We start from the raw sequence: 19,100 nt of genomic DNA, 5'->3' as shown, positions 1-19,100 counted from the left end.
TGCCTTAGATCTAACCTGAACTTCCCCTGTTTCAGTCTGAACCCATCACCCCTTGTCCTATCACTACAGTCCCTGATGAAGAGTCCCTCTCCAGCATCCTTGGAGCCCCCTTCAGACACTGGAAGCTGCTCTGAGGTCTCCCTGGAGCCTTCTCTTCTCCAGGCTGAACAGCCCCAACTGTACTTCAGCTGCTACAACCCACATCTGAACTTCTTGTTCCTTCTGACAAAGAAGCACAATTCCTGGTCACTCGCTGTGCCCAACCCATCTGCTCTAGCAGCACAAAATAGCTGAGTACATGTGTCATCAATCACTGCAAGTTATTTCATTAACTTGCAAAAGAATATTGACTTTTTCTTTCAAGAACAAACATTGTTTAAGGTTAGGCCAGTTCTTTTTCTTTCCCCTGTTATTTAATTGAATGCTATCTGATTACCACAAAAAATAATTAAGTCTAAAGCAACCCTGTCACATCATTCTTCTGTCAAGTAAAACATTTCCCCAAGTCTCTTTTGGCGCTGACTTCAGTGCAGTGCTAGTTTGGACCAGAAACTTCACTCCCCATGTTCTCAGCTACCCCGGTGCTCAGTGCAGGATGAGAACCTGCCTGTTCTCACCTACCAGCACCACTGTGCTTTTTAAGCACTGACCTTTGTCATGCTCTTGGAAAGAAACATGCCTCAAGGTCTCCAACAAACAAGCTGTTGCATCATTATCAAGTGGACGTTTAGCCTTCTGCTGCTCCCTGGAAAACAGGTGACACAAGAAGAGGGGTATTACAAGGGGTTGTGGGGTTTATTCTGCAACGTGGCTACCCCAGTGTTTCTAGCACCAACAAAACCCCAACAACTGGTGTCACACTGACAGCACAGCCTGACATCAGTTGCACGATGCAAGCTTAGAATCACAGAATCAGCCCGGTTGGAAAAGCCCTTTAAGCTCATCCGGTCCAACCATTGCCCAGCACTGCTGAGGCCATCACTAACCCATGGCACTGAGGCCTCGTCTCCACGGGCTGTGAACCCTTGCAGGGACGGTGCCTGCAGCCCTGCCCTGGGCAGCCTGTTCCAATGCCTGAGCACCCTCTGGGGCAGGAATTGTTCCTCAGCTCCATCTAAACCTGCCCTGGTGCAGCTTGAGGCCGGTTCCTCTTGTCCCATCCCTTGTTCCTTGGGAGCAGAGCCCAGCCCCTCCTGGCTCCATCCTCCTCTCAGGCACTTGTAGGGAGCCATCAGGTCCCCCCTGAGCCTTCTCTTCTCCAGACTGAACCCCCCAGGTCCCTCAGCCCTTCCCCATCACGCTGTGCTCCAGGCCCTGCACCAGCTCCGGTGCCCTTCTCTGGCCCTGCTCCAGCGCCTCAATGTCTCTCTTGCAGTGAGGGGCCCAGAACTGAACACAGGATTCAAACACATTCTTCTCCCTGGACTCTCTCACTGCTTCACAGGCTTACCTGGCTCGCCTCTGAAGGTCTCAGCCCTGGTCAACCACCACCACCTCCACCTCCCTATATGCAGCACATGAGCTCACCTCCCTTGCAGAAAGAACACATCCATGCACCCATGCCTGCTCAGCCAACCTTGCCCAGCCACGGTCTGGAAGGAGCCACTTAGCTCAGTTCTGCATTATGTTTCTCCATGCCTTAGTTAAGTGGCTTAAACGCTCACTGTTAACCCCCAGAAAGCTCTTTTGTTTGAGGACAACATCCATGCCATTTCCTATACCTAGATGCCACACACCCCCTGCAAAGAACACCTATTAATGCAGCCTTAATAGGCCACTGGCAGGAATTGCTACCACCGTTCATACACACATCCCCTTTCACTTCCAAACTCCAGCTCCCATGAGCCTGCCCTACAGAAACAGGGCTGTGAGTGCAAATATCCACTGCAGGAAAGCATGCAGGCCTCGAGGGCCATTGCCCAGCTCATGAGACAACAGAACACCCTCACCCGCAAAGCAGAGCATCACAGGAGCTGCAGTTTACGTGTTGGCGTGTTTGACTGCTTCTGCCTTGCGCTGAATGCTAATACTGTTACCAAAACACCCTGGTTTCCACAGCAACACAGCGATCCAGACCACGGTCCTCATGAACTTGTGGTGTTCCTCTTCTATCTCTTCCTTTAATGCGCTTCTGTTTTCCTACAGCCAATGAAAATCAGACAATCATATGAATCATGGAATGGTTTGGGTTGGAAGGGACCTTAAAGCTCATCCAGTCCATCCCCTTGCCATGTGCAGGGACCCCTTCCACTAGAGCAGGGTGCTCCAAGCCCCTGTGTCCAACCTGGCCTTGAACACTGCCAGGGATGGGGCAGCCACAGCTTCTCTGGGCACCCTGGGCCAGCGCCTCAGCACCCTCACAGGGAAGAACTTCTGCTAAAGCCTAATCTCTACCCAGTGTATATGCAGTGCATTAGGTATTTGCATATCTTCTTTGTGAAAGGATCTTAACCAGGGCATCACCTAAGCACAGATTTCACATACAAGCACAGAGGATACTGCAGTGAACAGGAAAATACAAATACAGCTTTAAAGGTAAAGTGCAATATAAACTTCTTTGTGTCATTTGTTGGCAAAACCTTTCCTCCTCTCCTCATCAGCATATGAAAAGTGATGTTGACATACACCTGTAAGAGCATGACAGAGCTGGCAGTCAAACACTGAACCACAGATAACACGGAACACTAGCAGCTAAGTCAACAGTTCTTTTTGACATCAAAAAACCTCTAAACGAACAAGAAAGCTGGAAAGGAGCTTTTGACAAGGGCATGCAGTGATACGACAAGGGGGAATGCTACTTGCTCCATGTTTAACTCACAAGTCCCACTCTCGAGCCCCATACATGGCTAGAATAGAAATTAAAGTCTATCAGCAGGCCCGATGTCAATTCCTGTGTTGTACCCCTCTAGGCAGGGTTCCATTTTTAATGACCAACAGCAGCCTTTAATAACAACTAGACTCTTCAGTCAGTATTTCAAGCTTGCAGCTGACAAGCAAGAAAAGCAAGGCAGGAACAAGTGGCACTACACGTACTTGAGGGGCTTTGGGCGCGGGATATAGCACCATCAACGCAAACAGGACAAAACCCTTTGAAGAAGCTCTTGTCTATAGAGAGACAGAAGCCACCCAACTTTGGGACTTTACTTCCCAGGTGTTGCCCCAGCACCAGGGCTGTTATTGAACTCGGAGTAAAGGAAGAGCTCCGTTTAACATGAGGATTTATAGATCCTATTTTGTCTGCCTGGACAACACGAACGCAGCAAGGCAAATTGGAATTGGTCCTTGAAAGAAGGAAACTGGGTGGTAAAGCCACAAAAACTGGGCTGTATTTCAAGGACTGACCCAGTATCAGCCACGGAGAGGTTCTGAAGGTAGGTTTTAAAGCACTGTCAGTCACCAGCTGAAGAGGCTTCAAGTTAGCATCCTCAAGGAAGCCTTAGAGCCCAAGCTCACACGTGCAAGAATTGTGTTAGCTTTCGATGATCTAGAGTAAAATTTATACCCCTGTTTATGGCTTTACACACTAAACAGCATAAACACACTATTCTTCCCTCTACAACATCCCTCTTTCAGGTTAGGAATCAAGCCAAGTCACTTAAACCAGGGTTTGACCCTCTTTAGCCTTCTCCATCCATTTTCCAAACACCATAGCCCAAACTTCAGGATCTGTTATTCCCTAGGGTGGATATGGGGATTTTGCACTTTTGCATGCTCCTAAATATCCTCCCGAAAGCTTCACACTAACAGCTTCAACTGCTACACCAGGAAGAATTACTCTGCTTCCAAGATGACAAGAGGAACCGGCCTCAAGCTGCCCCAGGGATGCAGATTTAGACGGAGCTGAGGAACAATTCCTTCCCCAAAGGATGCTCGGGCATTGGAACAGGCTGCCCAGGGCAGGGCTGCAGTCACTGTCCCTGGAGGTATTTAAAAGACATGCAGATGTGGTGCTCTGGGACATGGTTTAGTGGTGGCCTTGGCAGTGCTGGGGAATGGTTGGACTCAATGGCCTTAATGGTCTTCTCCACCCTCAGTAATTCTCTGAGCTGCCATCAGGCACCACAGCTCTGCTGTGCAGAATGTCCCTTCCCTTCAGCACCTGCTACAGAACTGCTACTCTCAAACACATGAACAGGAATAGAATCATAGAATGGTTTGGGTTGGAAATGACCTTAAGATCATCCAGCTCCAACGCCTGCCACGGGCAGGGACACCTCACACTAGAGCAGCTTGCTCCAAGCCCCTGTGTCCAACCTGGCCTTGAACACTGCCAGGGATGGGGCAGCCACAGCTTCTCTGGGCACCCTATGTCTTCCCGTGCTGCAAACACACACTGCTGGGTCATCCAAACAACTCCTCTGCATTGGAGCTATGCAAGCAAGAGCACGCAGCACTGCAAATCCAACGTGCCTCCCTGCTCCCTCAGATCACTCTGCATGCAAAGCACTCCGCACGCTGGAGCAGGGGAAAGCAGGCTGTCAGGATCTGTTCCTAAGCTGCAATGGGGAGATAAACTGAAGTGGAAAGGAGCAGAGGCTGCTGCCACATCCAGATGCACAGAAGGCAGTAAATATGTACCGGTAAATACGTACATCAGCAGCCACTTCTAGGAAGAAGCCAGGAACATCCAAAAGCAACTTCAGTTCTGCTGAACTTCACTGTGTTAAAGCAAGAGACAGAAGAGTTCCCCCCGAAAGAGCCAGCTTTAATTCTCCCTTACAGGAAATACTGGACTAGATCACGGAATCAGCCAGGTTGGAAAAGACCTTTAAGGTCATCAATTCCAACCATTGCCCAGCACTGCCAAGGCCCCCACTAACCCGTGGCACTGAGGGCCTCGGTGATCTCTTAGGCCATTTCCAACCAACAGCCTTCTATGATTCCAAGGTTTCTATTAAAAAACAACTCCCCACATTGAACATAACAGTATTTGCAAGTAGTTTGGGACATTTACCTTTAAGCACCCTCATTTGGAAGCTCTATAAAAAGCAGTATCAAAAAGACTCCACCTGAAGCTGTAAACGACCCTAACAAAGCTTCATCAACTCCCCGTTCCAAATCCTTCCACAGACCAGGAGAAGAGCTTGTTGCCCCAAAGCCACAAACAGCCCATTTCCCACAAGATGCCAGAGAGGAGGAAATAAAGGCTGTATCGACCATGCACCCTTGAAGGCAGACACTTAAGAGCAAGAACTGCAGTTTACGTGACTCGACAGCAGATAAGCAACTCGGGAGAGCTGTTTCTGAAAGGCAATACTGGGACATCCATCTGTTGTCCTTGAAGTTTTGAGAGACACATCAAGCAGAAATACATCTATCTGGAAAGATTAAATATAGAAATGGTTCAGCTAGATCTATATGAAAGAGAGATTTGTGAAATAAATACATACATATAAGTGTATATACATGTTTACATGTGTCTATATGCATATATGTACATATACATGTATATATACACATATATGTGTATATACATATATAATATAGATATGTAAATAGATATATGTAGAGGCCTATATGGCTGCCCCATCCCTGGCAGTGCTCAAGGCCAGGTTGGACACAGGGGCTTGGAGCAAGCTGCTCCAGTGGAAGGGGTCCCTGCCCGTGGCAGGGGTTGGAACTGGATGAGCTTTAAGGTCCCTTCCAACCCAAACCAGGCTGGGATGCTGGGATTCTGTATTGAAACACCAGCACCAAAGAAAGCATTTCTCTTTATTTTCACTTCCTTTTATCTACCTATCACCTCTGAATCAGAGCTCAAAGGCCAGTTTTGGATATACCCCCAGACATGCGTTCTGCACATTTATAAGCAGCTCTTCCCTACTGTGGCAGGGACCGAACTCAGCTTCACTAACTTATTCCAGGAGCCTGTTTCCTAAAAGAAGGGGAAAGAAAGTACTCCAATGAGGATACCTACTTGACAGCCCTCGGCTTCTCCTCTCAAAGTACATGGGGAAGTCAGCTACCTAAGGAGCTCAAAGAAACTCATCCATCGCTAGCATCAAAACTCCGCTGTCTGCTAGAGCTAGGCAGATGTAACAACCAACAAACCAGACCTTTCCAGGCTGAATAAGCCTCCCACATACGGCACAATACAACAGAAATCATTTACCCAGGAATGTAAGAGACACTGCAGAGCTTAAGGCACCCTTCAACCCACCAAAAGCTCTATACCTGTGGTAACCACAACAGTAATTTACACTCAGTAAAGCTCCCAGCAGTGATGCTCCAGGAGAAAGGTTATGACAAAGCATATCTGCTGGCAGGGAGGCTACATGAAGACATAGAAAGGGTCTGTGAGGGCCTGCTCTAGGAGGGAAGAGCCCCATAAAGGGCAGGGAAAGAGATAATCGACTGCAAAATACCAGGTACTGAAACACCTATGCCCGAAACATGCTCCTTCCATCAGAGCCATCCCAAGCACTGCATTGGAAGCCCATTCTCTACTGCCCAGAAAGCCCTCCTGTAGCTGCAGGAAAACATTAGTACCTTTTCTTGTGTTTGCTTGAATTTCACACCCACACTTGTTGGTTGGCTACAGCATATGCTCAGAATTCATTTAGCTGTATTCAGAGGCTCTGCTGCTTTCCATTTGTGTTGCCAGTGTTAGGAACAAGCCTCAGAGCTATACACTGAGGCCCTGGAATTTAAATATACGATAACACTGTAAATAAAAGGAAACAAATTCCTTAAGGAAAACCTTGTCGCATGCCAGATCAGCTCCCAATAGGAACCGCTCTGCTTTGACAAGAGATAAATATTTACAGTGTAGAACAGAGAACACCTTGTGTTGCAAGAGGAGGAATTCAAGCCTCATCTGTCCCCGGTATACTTAAGAGGTTATTTGGATTGATAAAGAAAGAAAATACAATCCCAGTACCTAGAGAAGCAGACACTGCTCATTTCCATCACCAAAACACAGAACGGAAGGGAGTCACACAGCGAGATTGTCAAACAGACTGAATCCAGAACAGATTTTCACAAAGGGAGACCTCATCCCCCAGGGAATGTAGACAGTTTACATCAAAAGCCGAAATTATTGCCAAGAATATGCTGCCTTCCTTTTTTTCCCCCCCTTTTCATTTAAATATAGCCTTAACTTGCTCCTCTTTACGAGCTGTGAATGTAAGACACTGAAGATGCTTCCCTACTGGGACAAAAAGGTAGCAAGAAGGAGTAGATGTCCCTATCGAGCTCCTCAGACTGGGGGATATCACACTGGGGATACCCACGGCAGAGGCAAGAGAAAGCTCAGGCATTAGTTCATTAGGCTATCTCCCCATTTCCAGTGCCTCCTGGCTTGAGCAGCTCCTTCCAGCAAAGGAAAGAATGTGGGGAATGCCATTCAGAAGGGCACTTGGGAAGACCTAGGAATGGGGAATATACAATAACTGGATATCCTTCTCCCGAGGAGGGGTGATAAGCCCCATGCAAAGAAGATGCCCTTGTTTCTAGCATTAGACACCTACATCTCAAGTTGCCTGGGGTTTTCTGTCATTTTAAATGAGGCAAGCACCTCATTAAACAGAAAAGCAATGGCTTTATGGTGCCTCTGCAGCCCCAGTTCCAATTTCTAACAGGACCTACACAAGGCCAGCCTGGCTTAGCTGTTACACCACAGCATTTCCTATCTGGAGTGTAATACTCCTCACCCAACTGCTATTTGGGCTTTTATTGCACATACCCTTTGAAAAGGGCCAGCCCAGCCGCCCTTAGGTTTATGGAAGAGTTCAATGTCTATCTCCAAGTCTCAGTTTCCTTACTTCCTTCTCCTCTTACAATGGAATTATTACCTTGTGCAAAACTCGCCTGCCTTGACCGCACTCAGTGTGAGCAGCATTACTGCGTGGCACTGTCCCTGCCGCCACTCACCGTGCCTGTGCTTCACGCACCCGTCCTTCACCCACTCCCCTGCTCTCAGCATCCCTCCACACCAGGTTATTTTTAGACCAGCATTTTCATAGCAAAGACCAGAAGCAGCACGTTTTCAGTGCCAAACAGGATTCAGCTGAGCCTTCTAACACTGCCAGTAACTGGCCTCAGGACACTGTGGTCTGAGGGTCTTTATGTCTGCACCAGGGCCACTGTCAACCCCATGGCACTCTCCCAACTGCCCCACACCATCAGGTCACCAGCCGGTTCACCAAGATCAGCCCAGTACTGCCCATGAAGGATTCATATCATTCATCCCCCCATCACTACAATGGATTGTGGTTTGTGTTTCCATGTGTGTGCAAGCTTTCTGCACTGAGAAGGGTTTGATCCGTCCCCTAAATGGAACACCACCTATCTTTACACTTGCAGTGCCATGAATCAGACACGAGAATCAGATCCAGCAGGTACCACCACCACCTATTTCTGTTTACAAAGCATAAACTAGTACAGGAAACATCAGCCTAAGCTATCCACATCCAGCCCCAGATGTGAACAAGACCACGTCATCAGCGTAAATCCACCCAAAACCAGCATGGATTGCTCAGAAGACTGTAGAGTAAAAGATTCGTCTATGTTCAATGATTCATAATTCTCATGAACAAGATTTCAACTGAGAAGGCCATCTTCTACAAGGGATACTGCAGCCAGAAACAGAGCTACCCTTTGCCCTGAAATCACATCAACTACCCTGCTGTTCACTTCCAGCCCTCTCCCTCCTCCTTTGACCATGCTGCCAGACTAAACCTCCTTACTCAAATGCATCCTTTAGCCTCTACCAGCATCTGAAAGCAGGTAAAAATGGGGAGAGGATAAAAACTTAACATTGGGGAGGGGATGCTGGGTGAGGAGAAGCTCCCCATGACCCAGCTTCAGTGTGCGCTTGGGCCCAGAATCCCCGTGTGCTGGGCTGCACCCCCAGAGCAGGAGCAGCAGCTCAGGGAGGGGATCCTGCCCCTCTGCTGTGTGAAGGGGAGACCCCCCCTGCAGTCCTGATCCAGCTCTGGGGCAGCAGCACAAGAGGGACGTGGAGCTGCTGGAGCGAGTCCAGAGGAGGCCATGGAGATGCTGGGAGGGCTGGAGCAGCTCTGCTCTGGAGCCAGGCTGAGAGAGCTGGGCTGGGGCAGCCTGGAGAAGAGAAGGCTCCTGAAGGGGAGACCCGAGAGCAGCTCCAGTGCCTAAAGGGGCTGCAGGAAACCTGGAGAGGGGCTTGGGACAAGGGCCTGTAGGGACAGGCCAAGGGGAATGGCTTTAACCTGCCAGAACAGGGGAGACTGAGATGAGCTCTTAGGCAGAAGCTCTTCCCTGTGAGGGTGCTGAGGCGCTGGCACAGGGTGCCCAGAGAAGCTGTGGCTGCCCCATCCCTGGCAGTGTTCAAGGCCAGGTTGGACACAGGGGCTTGGAGCAAGCTGCTCCAGTGGAAGGTGTCCCTGCCCGTGGCAGGGGGTTGGAGCTGGGTGAGCTTCTAACCCAAACCATTCTCCAAGTCTGTGATTTTCTCCCAACCAAAACATTGCCATTAGATTCAAACAGAAAAATCAGTCTTGGGTAGAAGCGCACCACAGAATCCATATGGAAGATAATAAATTATGTCCATTTGCATTAAGTAGGTCAGGAAAAACAGAAATGCAAATGCAGCTCACGGTAGCCAATCTCCGTTCCAGTCCACTGGCAGGTTCAGATACTCAGCGGCATCTCTAACACTAGATCCAAACACACCTGACCCTGTGGCCTCTCCACCTTGCTTCACCCTTCCTCTTCAACACAGAACAAAGGCAAGATGAGAAGTTTTGTGCATACTCACTACCAAACCCGTCGGGGCCTTGCTTCATCACGCTGCCACTGAGTAAGAGCAGCAGCAACCGAACTAAACGTGGAGAACCTCAGTCATCTGTGACAGTAATCGCTACCCACAGCAAAGGGAAGCTTTACACAAACCCAGGGGCTGGGTTGTTGGCAAACAGCAGGAAACAGCAGCACCGGAGCTGTACATGGAGCAAGAAAGGGCCCTGCTTGGCACTAACCCAATAAAGATGCTGCAAGCATCCAAAGGAGCCGTTTCTTTCACTAGCCCCGAAGGCACTACAACAGCCCCGACAACGCTCAAACTGCATCAGGCTCCTTGGGAAAGAAGCAGGAGGCAGCAGGAAACTGCATCTTAACCGTTTTCCTGCCCTCTCCACGTTTATAATAGGTGCCATCATTCATCCCCTCCAACAAGACCTCCACAAGAAACATGACCCTGTGTCTCCTGAGATACCCCACACAGGTGCCTGGGCTCCCTTTTTCCCCCCAAACAGGCTAAAACACGCCAGGCTTCCTGCTGTGCCACAAGAGGCCAACCTCTGTGTCTGAGTCCTGCCAGCCTCATCCCCACCATAACACAGACAGTTCCCCTCCTGACTCAGCCAAAGCACTAGGTAGCTATTTATCGGTAAGTCTATGCTGGCTGGAGAAGCAACTCCCTTTATTAGGAGGCAGTGCCCCATAATCCAGCCTGCAGGAAAGCTCAGTTTTACTTATGGATTCTCCTTCTAGGACCCCTAGAACCTGGAGCAAACACCAACAAAACCTGGAAAACTCTTTCCCATTGGGAAAATGCATCTTTCTGAATACTTTGACCAACACTTCCTTCTGAGTACTTACTGGGAACAGCGTCCAACGGAATCCATTCATCGTTTCAGGCTTACATTTTGGACCAATTTCCATAGAGCAACACACACCAGACAAAGTTTTGTCCATGCAACATCCAAACTGAACAGTTTTCTGCTGAACAAACACAACGCAAGCTATTTGAACTTATGAGGACAACACAGAAGAAGAGAAGCTGCTTGGAGACCTCAGAGCAGCTTCCAGTGTCTGAAGGGGGCTACAAGGATGCTGGAGAGGGACTCTTCATCAGGGACTGTAGGGACAGGCCAAGGGGAATGGCTTGAACCTGCCAGAACAGGGGAGACTGAGATGAGCTCTTAGGTAGAAGCTCTTCCCTGTGAGGGTGCTGAGGCGCTGGCACAGGGTGCCCAGAGAAGCTGTGGCTGCCCCATCCCTGGCAGCGTTCAAGGCCAGGTTGGACACAGGGGCTTGGAGCAAGCTGCTCCAGTGGAAGGTGTCCCTGCCCATGGCAGGGGGTTGGAACTGGATGAGCTTTAAGGTCCCTTCCAACCCAAACCAGGCTGGGATCCTATGTTAACAGTCCAAGTTTTAGGCTTTTACTGAAGGAAAATGAAAACTCAAACAGGAAGCCAACTTGGAAATGGCTGGGTGAAAGGGGACCAGCATACGATGCTCATCTCCCTTTAATCCTGAAGAGCCAACGTAAGTAACCGCTTACTCAAGGTGAAACATCCAAAGGCATTAGTGCGGATGCAGCTGTGATGCTACACACACCTTCCTCCCCATGTCCTCACACACAACTGCATAAAGGACAAAGCACTGGTTCAGAGCAGCACACCACCTTTCAACACCAGAGCAACACCAGTAGCAGCAACAGGCCAGCCCTGAACAACTGCTACTTCTCACATTTAATGCCAACCGTACCAAACTAATGCCCTCGTGCGTGTGTGACAAATGAAGCTCCATTTCACACAGACCCCGTTACAGAATACTAACGTTCACAGAATTTAACAGTAATTAAGTCTTGCTGACAGACACCTCATTAAAGTACCAGTTCTCCAGAAAAATCACAAAGTGAATGATTTCCTACGCAGGAAATGGCAGTGTTTCTTCACTCCTCCTAAAAGATAAATGGAGGTAAGTTCAACTGGATGTCAGTGCTCCCCACAATAAGAGTGAGCTGCTTGGAAAGCTTTAAAACAATACATTGCTATGCTGCCAGCACGGAGATGGTCATCTCCTCGACATGATTTTAACCTGTGATTGCAAAACCAGACCCCTTACAATAACAGTTTGTCACCCAACAGCTTATGGCTGGTTATAAAACACACAGATACACACATCCAGGAAAGGCTATGGGAGATCTACCTTGGACGAACACAAGGGAGTGAACACAGCGGGCTTCAACCTGTCACTTCAGCAAGTCTTCACCATGGAGAGATGAAGAACTTACTGAATGTGTTCCTAGACATCATCACCTCGTGGGCAACACGCTGCCAGAGTAACGCTTAGTCATATCCGATGGATTGGTCCAAACTACTGCAGTGATTATAGAATCACAGAACCGACCAGGTTGGAAAAGCCCTTTCAGCTCATCCAGTCCAACCGTTCCCCAGCCCTGCCAAGGCCACCACTAACCCATGGCACTGCAGGGACGGTGCCTGCAGCCCTGCCCTGGGCAGCCTGTTCCAATGCCTGAGCACCCTCTGGGGCAGGAATTGTTCCTCAGCTCCAGTTTAAACGATGCTCCAAAAGAACAAGCTCTTTCTTCCTCAGACCTTGGATACGCCACATGAGCTGCACATATTGCCTTCAGCTGCCCCCAGCACCTCTCTGGCTCCTTTAAGCTCCTCTATCAAATTAAACGGCTATCTCAGAGGACTCCTAGGTTAAAACTACATCTTGACCAAACTAGAAAGAGGTTTCTCGTTAGTCCAAGATCCCATTTTCAACTTGCAACTTTTTGGTTTTTAAATGCTTCTTGTCTGAGGAGCAAAGGTTAAATCACTCAGTGAGGGCAGACGGCCCGTGTGCCCATGACCACAAGTCAACACAACATTCCTCTGCACTAGTAGATGGCAGTTTGAAGCAGCTTTTAATCAAGTCGTGTCCAATAGGAAAACATCAAGGGAAAAAATACGAAGTTGATCAGGACATGTCTAGCAATGAAAACAAAATGAAAAGCCTGAGTTTTTATAGAGGAAGGCCAAGCTGTAATTCCTTGCAAAGGGAAAACCACAGAAGCTTTCCAAGAGATTTTACAGTCTTTCCCTAATTGTTCCCTTTTACAAAGCTGTTATGCAACCTCCGTGTGCTTTCCTGCTTCTCTACCCCCCTTATTTTACCCATTCCCCCCCTGCCCCACACACTGAGGCAGCTAGTTCCAAACAGCCAGCAAAACACAGGAGGTATTTGTCTCTTCTCTCAGTTTAAACTGCCCAAGTCTTTTCCAGTGAAGCAGCATCACCCAAAATCTGCTTGCTATTCAAGCAGTGACAAGCATCGCTTCACGAATCATCTGTTATGGATTGCCTTATCAACATGGGCCACTGCAGGAGACAGCAAACTTGGCCCACCTCAGCCTTCTGATGAACACAATCAAAATGCAGGTGGCATGAGTTACCAGAGCAGCATGAGGAGCTCCCTCACCCAGGGGCTCCAATACAGAGACAGTGCTCATAGCAGAGACCATCTAAATCAGATCAAAATGCTAAGATGCATTTCCTCCCCCCATACACACACAGCTTTTACTCCCATTTCTTATGCCTCTCAGTAGGTAACAACATTGCCACATTTCTGATTATTAAAGCAGTCAGTTTTAGTGTTTCTGCCTTTTCTCAGCTTAAACAATGAGGCAAACCCCACGTATTTTCATGGGGTTTCCCCCTGTACCCAGACCTTTGAGAGGAGAACTGGGTTCCTTTCATTGCTTTGGAGCATTGGGATGCTTGGACCTGGGGAACCTAGGAGCAAAGGTAACTGAAAAGCAGAAACTAAGCATTAGGGACGAGGACTCAAAACTGAAGAGCAGGCTTGAAGTGAGTGACAAAACACATCCTGCCAGCTTCTGTCTCCAGCAAAACAGGCTTCTACAAAAGCACAAACCCAAAGGATCCCAGCAGGAGTCTGACAGAATCCAAACCCAACAGCCGGCCTTGTAGGCTAAGTTAAAGACTACAGACAAGCAATGGGGTAACTGGAAACAAGCTAGAGATGACCTGGAGGAGCAATAAAGATGACACCAAAAGAGTCATCAAGAATACTTGGCAAATATTCAATGGATGATGTTACCAGTATCCAAATAACACGTTCAGTTAACATCTCTTTGTGGTTTGTGACAAGTGGTGCTGTCTGGAACCAGCTAAGCAACAGATACTGTTCAGCAAATAAACTATTCTGGTAATATTACTGTGTGTTCTCAATAGGTGCAAGACAAGTAAAAATATGGTCCCAAGACTCTGTTACACACACAATGCCAAGAGTATTTATTTCCAGTAAACACGAAACCATTCAACGCCAAGGAGTGTAACACAATCACTTCTTTAACTGGAAGAGGACACCAAAGAGATGTTTTAAGCCCACGGTTACGCTGGCACAGCTGGGCAGTGAGCATCCAGGTTTTCAGATCCTGAAGAGAGCACTGCACTGGCAGACACTTCACTGCACTTAACCCAGACAGATGCATGTCACCCTTGAGAAAACACGAGGACAAGGAGGTACTGTGGCCTTACAAAACCCTTTCAGCATGGCAAACAATCACTGGAGGAACACTTCAAGCAATCCAAAAGTGCCAAAAACAATTCAAAGCCCCTTATTTCTAAGTGCCCTCTTGTTTTCCCTTTTTCCTAGAATCATGGAATGGTTTAGGTTGGAAGGGACCTTAAAGCTCATCCAGCTCCAACCCCTGCCACGGGCAGGGACCCCTTCCACTGGAGCAGCTTGCTCCAAGCCCCTGTGTCCAACCTGGCCTTGAACACTGCCAGGGATGGGGCAGCCACAGCTTCTCTGGGCACCCTGTGCCAGCGCCTCAGCACCCTCACAGGGAAGAGCTTCTGCCTAAGAGCTCAGCTCAGTCTCCCCTGTTCTGGCAGGTTAAAACCATTCCCCTTGGCCTGTCCCTACAGGCCCTTGTCCAAAGCCCCTCTCCAGGCTTCTTGTAGCCCCCTTTAGGTAATGGAAGACAGCTCTAGAGGTCCCCCCGGGGCCTTCTCCTGTCCAAGTTCTCTTCTGTCTTAATGGGAACACAGAAGCCTCTGTAACAGGAGCACAGCAAAGCAGGAAGTTGCATTTTAACCAACACGAAGATTAACACATGCAAGAAAGTACTTTCTCTGGTTGATTCTTTTTTGCTAGCAAGTCACCATCAAAAGGCAAGTGATCAGGGAAACCAACTTCCACTAAGGAGTTCACAGGCCCTTGGTGTACCCAACCTGCTACCTCCTAACCTGAGGCCGACGGATGTCCCCTGGGCTCCTCGAGGACTTCTTCATGTGTTTCCCTTGGTGCTGACCACAGGTTGAGTAGCTCACACCTGCCTGTTTTCTCTTACTTTACGATAGTCTGTTGGGGATCACACAACATGAACATAGGCTGCTCCACAAACACTTCCTCCCAAAGGAATGAAAGCTCCCATGCCATACCTATGCTTTTCTTTCGTGCCCCCAACCCATTAAGGAAATGGCAAATGCCTCTGGTATTCCAAGGTAATTTTCAAAATGCATTTCATGCATTTTCTAATCTGTCTCCTTTCTACAGCCAAGTCCTGACCAAACCCAAAAGAATTACAGGATGGCAAAGTTAAATTGTAGAGATTTAAACATTTGGGGGCTCTTTTTTTCCCCTTAATTTGGGCAACCAAGGGCACAGCTTAATATCAGCAACTGGAATGTGTCCGATGCACATGCCAAAACACCCAAACAGGAAGCATATAATCCTAGAAAGTCACGTCTTACACATTTCTCTCGATACAGAGAGGCTGCAGTTGCTAAAACTTACTCTAACTGGGTGGCATTTTACATCTCTAAATGTAATGGAGTGAGCACATTGCCATGGCTACAGGAGGATTCTGCACTAACTTTGTTGCCTCGTAATCGCTGTATATTTGTATACACGCAGCTGAGCTTCCTTAATTCAGTGCCCTCAAAGAGGCTGCCGAGTGCCAACAGCAGCTTTTAGGCTCAAAACTCCATAGAGGGGTGATGGGAACATCAGAAACGACCAAACACGCGGTGCCGCAACCGCCCGCATTAGGGAAAGCAATGGAGAAATAGGAATAAGAAAGCTTGCCAAGAAGCAGATTATCATATAAACTTCACAGCTCCTTAGCTTTTACAAATGTTGCCATTAAAGAAAGCAAAAAAAAAAACCCATCCCTAATTCAAATAATTAACTCCAGGTAGCTTTTGGCAACAACCAAAAGCGCTTTGATGGCAGTGAATACGGTCCCATTTATTGACAGGGCATAAGAGCAGCAAATCAGAACGCATTGGCAAGGAGACTGGAGCGCCAACAGCCAAAATCATGCTCGCTCCATCTCTCCAGGCTCACATGAGCATGAGGAAGGCAACAGAATACAGCTGTTGGGAACATACATAGAACCAAGCTGCTCGGTGAGAAGAAACACACACCACCAGCGAGCGCCTCTACCCCGCTTCCAGCACCATGCTTCCCAGCTTTACAAGTGATTTTCACATCCTGAATCCACCCACAGCTTTCTAACACCGATCCCACTTCTTGGGAGCATTTTTAGACCTGGAATCCAGTCTGGAATACCAGGCAAGATGAAATCCTCACTTCACAGCCACAAAACAAGCCGTTTGGTGACAAGCCTGCTTTATGTAAAGCTCCCAAAGCAGGCTTCTGACAAGCAAGCCAAGCACCCGAAAAAGCCTTCCATTCCCCCCAAAACGAGTGCCACAACACAATTACGCAAGTGTTGTGCACGAAGGGCAGGTTCTCATCCCTTCGAACGGGGGAGATGATGCCCAGACAGCCATTATATAAACACGTTCGGCTTGCCGAAGGTGCCGTGCGCCCAGGAGAGCACCCCGACGGAGCAGAGGGATTGCACAGCATCTTCCCTGATAAATTCCTGCAGCAAAACCCACACACAGCCAAACGCTCAGCAACACCCTCCTCCGAACGCACCAGAACCTCTCTTTTTTAGCCTCATTTCTCATTGCACAAGCCAACTCTTTACATTTCGGAGCGGTTCACGCACTTTATTCACCCACAGCTCCCCAAAATGCGTGGTTTAGGGGGGGAAGCCATAGTGTAGAGCCCTGCCTCGGCTCGGCGCTGTCATTTTCCCTTAGCAGCCCAACGCTACCTCCTCAAAACACGGTGATGTAAAGCAGAACACTCCTTGTTTTCTCCTCCCAGTTACCAAAAAAGCCATTTTTAACGGTGTTTTCTAGCGGGGGGCCACTGGACAACCTCCATGCTCCAGCCCCGCAGCCGCTGCCCCGTGAAGCGCGTCCCCACCGACACAAACTTTCCCCAAGTCCACCGTTACCACCGGGAAGCGCCGAGCAAGACCCGACCCCGCTCCACGGCCCGCTCGGCACCGCAGGGCCCCGCCGCAGGGCCGCCGCGCCCGCCCCGGCCAACACCCGCGCCCCGCCGCCCCCAGGCCCACGCCCTCAGCACAGCCCACTCGGCCTGGGCCCGGCGGGGCTGGGGCTGTGGCCGTGTGCGGGCCCGGCCGCCGCCCGCGGCACTCACCGCTGCCCGCATCGCTCCCGCCGAGCCCCGCGCAGCACCGAGGCGGCGGCGCTGCTCGCCGTGAGCGCAGGGAGGGAGGGAAGGAGGGGAAGGAGGAGCCGCGGCCGCCCGGGAGACGAGGGGCGGGGCTAGGCCGCAGCGAGAGAAGGGGGCGTGGCTTGCGGCGGCGCCGGCCCCCACCCTCCTCATTCACAAAAACGCGAGCGGCGGGGAGGCTCCGCGCGCGCTGATTGGCCGGTGGAGCTGCCCGTCACGGCCCTCCGTCCCATGGCGAGTGATGGCGAGCGGAGGCCCCGCCCCCGCCGAGAGCGCCGACCAATCAGAGCGCGGCAGAAAATGCCGAGCGGCTCAAATACGCCCGCCACGGCTGCAACGGCGATTTTGATTGGTTCGAACAGCTGCCCATCACCTCCCTGCTCCAGAACGCTCCGCGCCTCACGGTTGGGAACACGGAGAGAGGGGGGAAAAGCCAGCCGCTCTCAAACGGTCCCTCGAAGAACGCAGCGGCCGGGAGCGGCCCCGCCACCATTACAACCCAGCGGGCAGCGAAAGGGCCCCACGCCACGCCGGGGTCGGCAAAGCGAGGCCCGATCGGGAGCGAGGGTGTGGAAAGCAGCCGTACGCCGCCGCGTACTGACCTGTGTCGGCGGCGGGCGAGTCGGGAGAGCCGTGCGGCGATGGCTCCGGTGCGCGGGACACCGCGGCGGGCGCGCCACCGACGGACTCAGCCCGTGACGGGATCCGCCATCTTGGAATTTTTAGATGGAGAGTCACGTGGTGCGACCATTTTTCCCCGCGGCCAATCAGGACGCGCGGTTTATTTATAGCCCGGCGAGGGAGGGGGAGAAAGGGACCAATCGGGGCACGCCCTCGCCCTCACGGCACCGCCCCGTGGCGCGCGGCCCGTCGCCTTGGCGACGGCGCGCCCGGTGGTGCTGGGCTGGGGGGGGGGCGCTGAGACGGGGGTCCGCCATGTCTGCCCTAGGCCCGTAGCCCCGGAACGGGGGCGAGCTCCGGCCTGTGGCGGAGCGGCCGAACACCGAGGGCGGATGAGAGCCCGAACACGGGCGTGGGTCTCCGAGGCCGGACGTGCCCACTCGGCGTTGGAGGCCCGGATAAGCCTGGAGGCTGTTTGGGGACAGGGATGTGGTGGTGGTGGCGCAGCAGCATCCAGTTCCAGCCCACTGCCACGGGCAGGGACCCCTTCCACTAGAGCAGCTTGCTCCAAGCCCCTGTGCCCAACCTGGCCTTGAACACTGCCAGGGATGGGGCAGACACAGCTTCTCTGGGCACCCTGGGCCAGCGCCTCAGCACCCTCACAGGGAAGAGCTTCTGTCTGAGATCAAGTAAACAGCACTGTCGGAAGACACCTCGAGGTGATGGATTGTTTTGAAGGGAATTCTTTTGCACTTATAACAAGAAAGTGATGAATTCTGATGTTTTCCATCCTTGGTTTGAGATAGCTCAAATAAGGGTTTTTTGATTCGCAGGATACTAATAGAGAAGGATTAGTTAGAAATACCAGAGCAAATGTAAGCAATGCTAGGTGAAAACCTGGAGAGGGGCTTTGGACAAGGGCCTGTAGGGACAGGCCAAGGGGAATGGCTTTAACCTGCCAGAGGGGAGACTGAGATGAGCTCTTAGGCAGAAGCTCTTCCCTGTGAGGGTGCTGAGGCGCTGGCACAGGGTGCCCAGAGCAGCTGTGGCTGCCCCATCCCTGGCAGTGCTCAAGGCCAGGTTGGACACAGGGGCTTGGAGCAAGCTGCTCCAGTGGAAGGTGTCCCTGCCCGTGGCAGGGGTTGGAGCTGAAGGAGCTTTGAGGTCCCTTCAAT

General features: G+C 50.5%; 1 protein-coding gene across 1 annotated transcript in view; it reads right to left on the bottom strand.

Moving 5' to 3' along the window:
* HDAC4 (histone deacetylase 4) overlaps positions 1 to 18,028 on the bottom strand; it is a 208,914-nt gene extending 190,886 nt beyond the window's left edge. The window contains exon 1 of the mRNA XM_080632056.1: positions 17,907 to 18,028. The gene's annotated coding sequence lies outside the window, so the exon portion shown is untranslated. The remainder of the gene's footprint in view (positions 1 to 17,906) is intronic.
* Positions 18,029 to 19,100: the final 1,072 nt, after the last annotated feature.

This window comes from Psittacula echo, assembly GCF_963264785.1.
Source record: "Psittacula echo genome assembly, chromosome: 20".
Classification (NCBI taxonomy): Eukaryota; Metazoa; Chordata; class Aves; order Psittaciformes; family Psittacidae; genus Psittacula; species Psittacula echo.
Note: the sequence above shows the minus strand (reverse complement) of the source record. Positions and strands in the feature narration are given on the sequence as shown.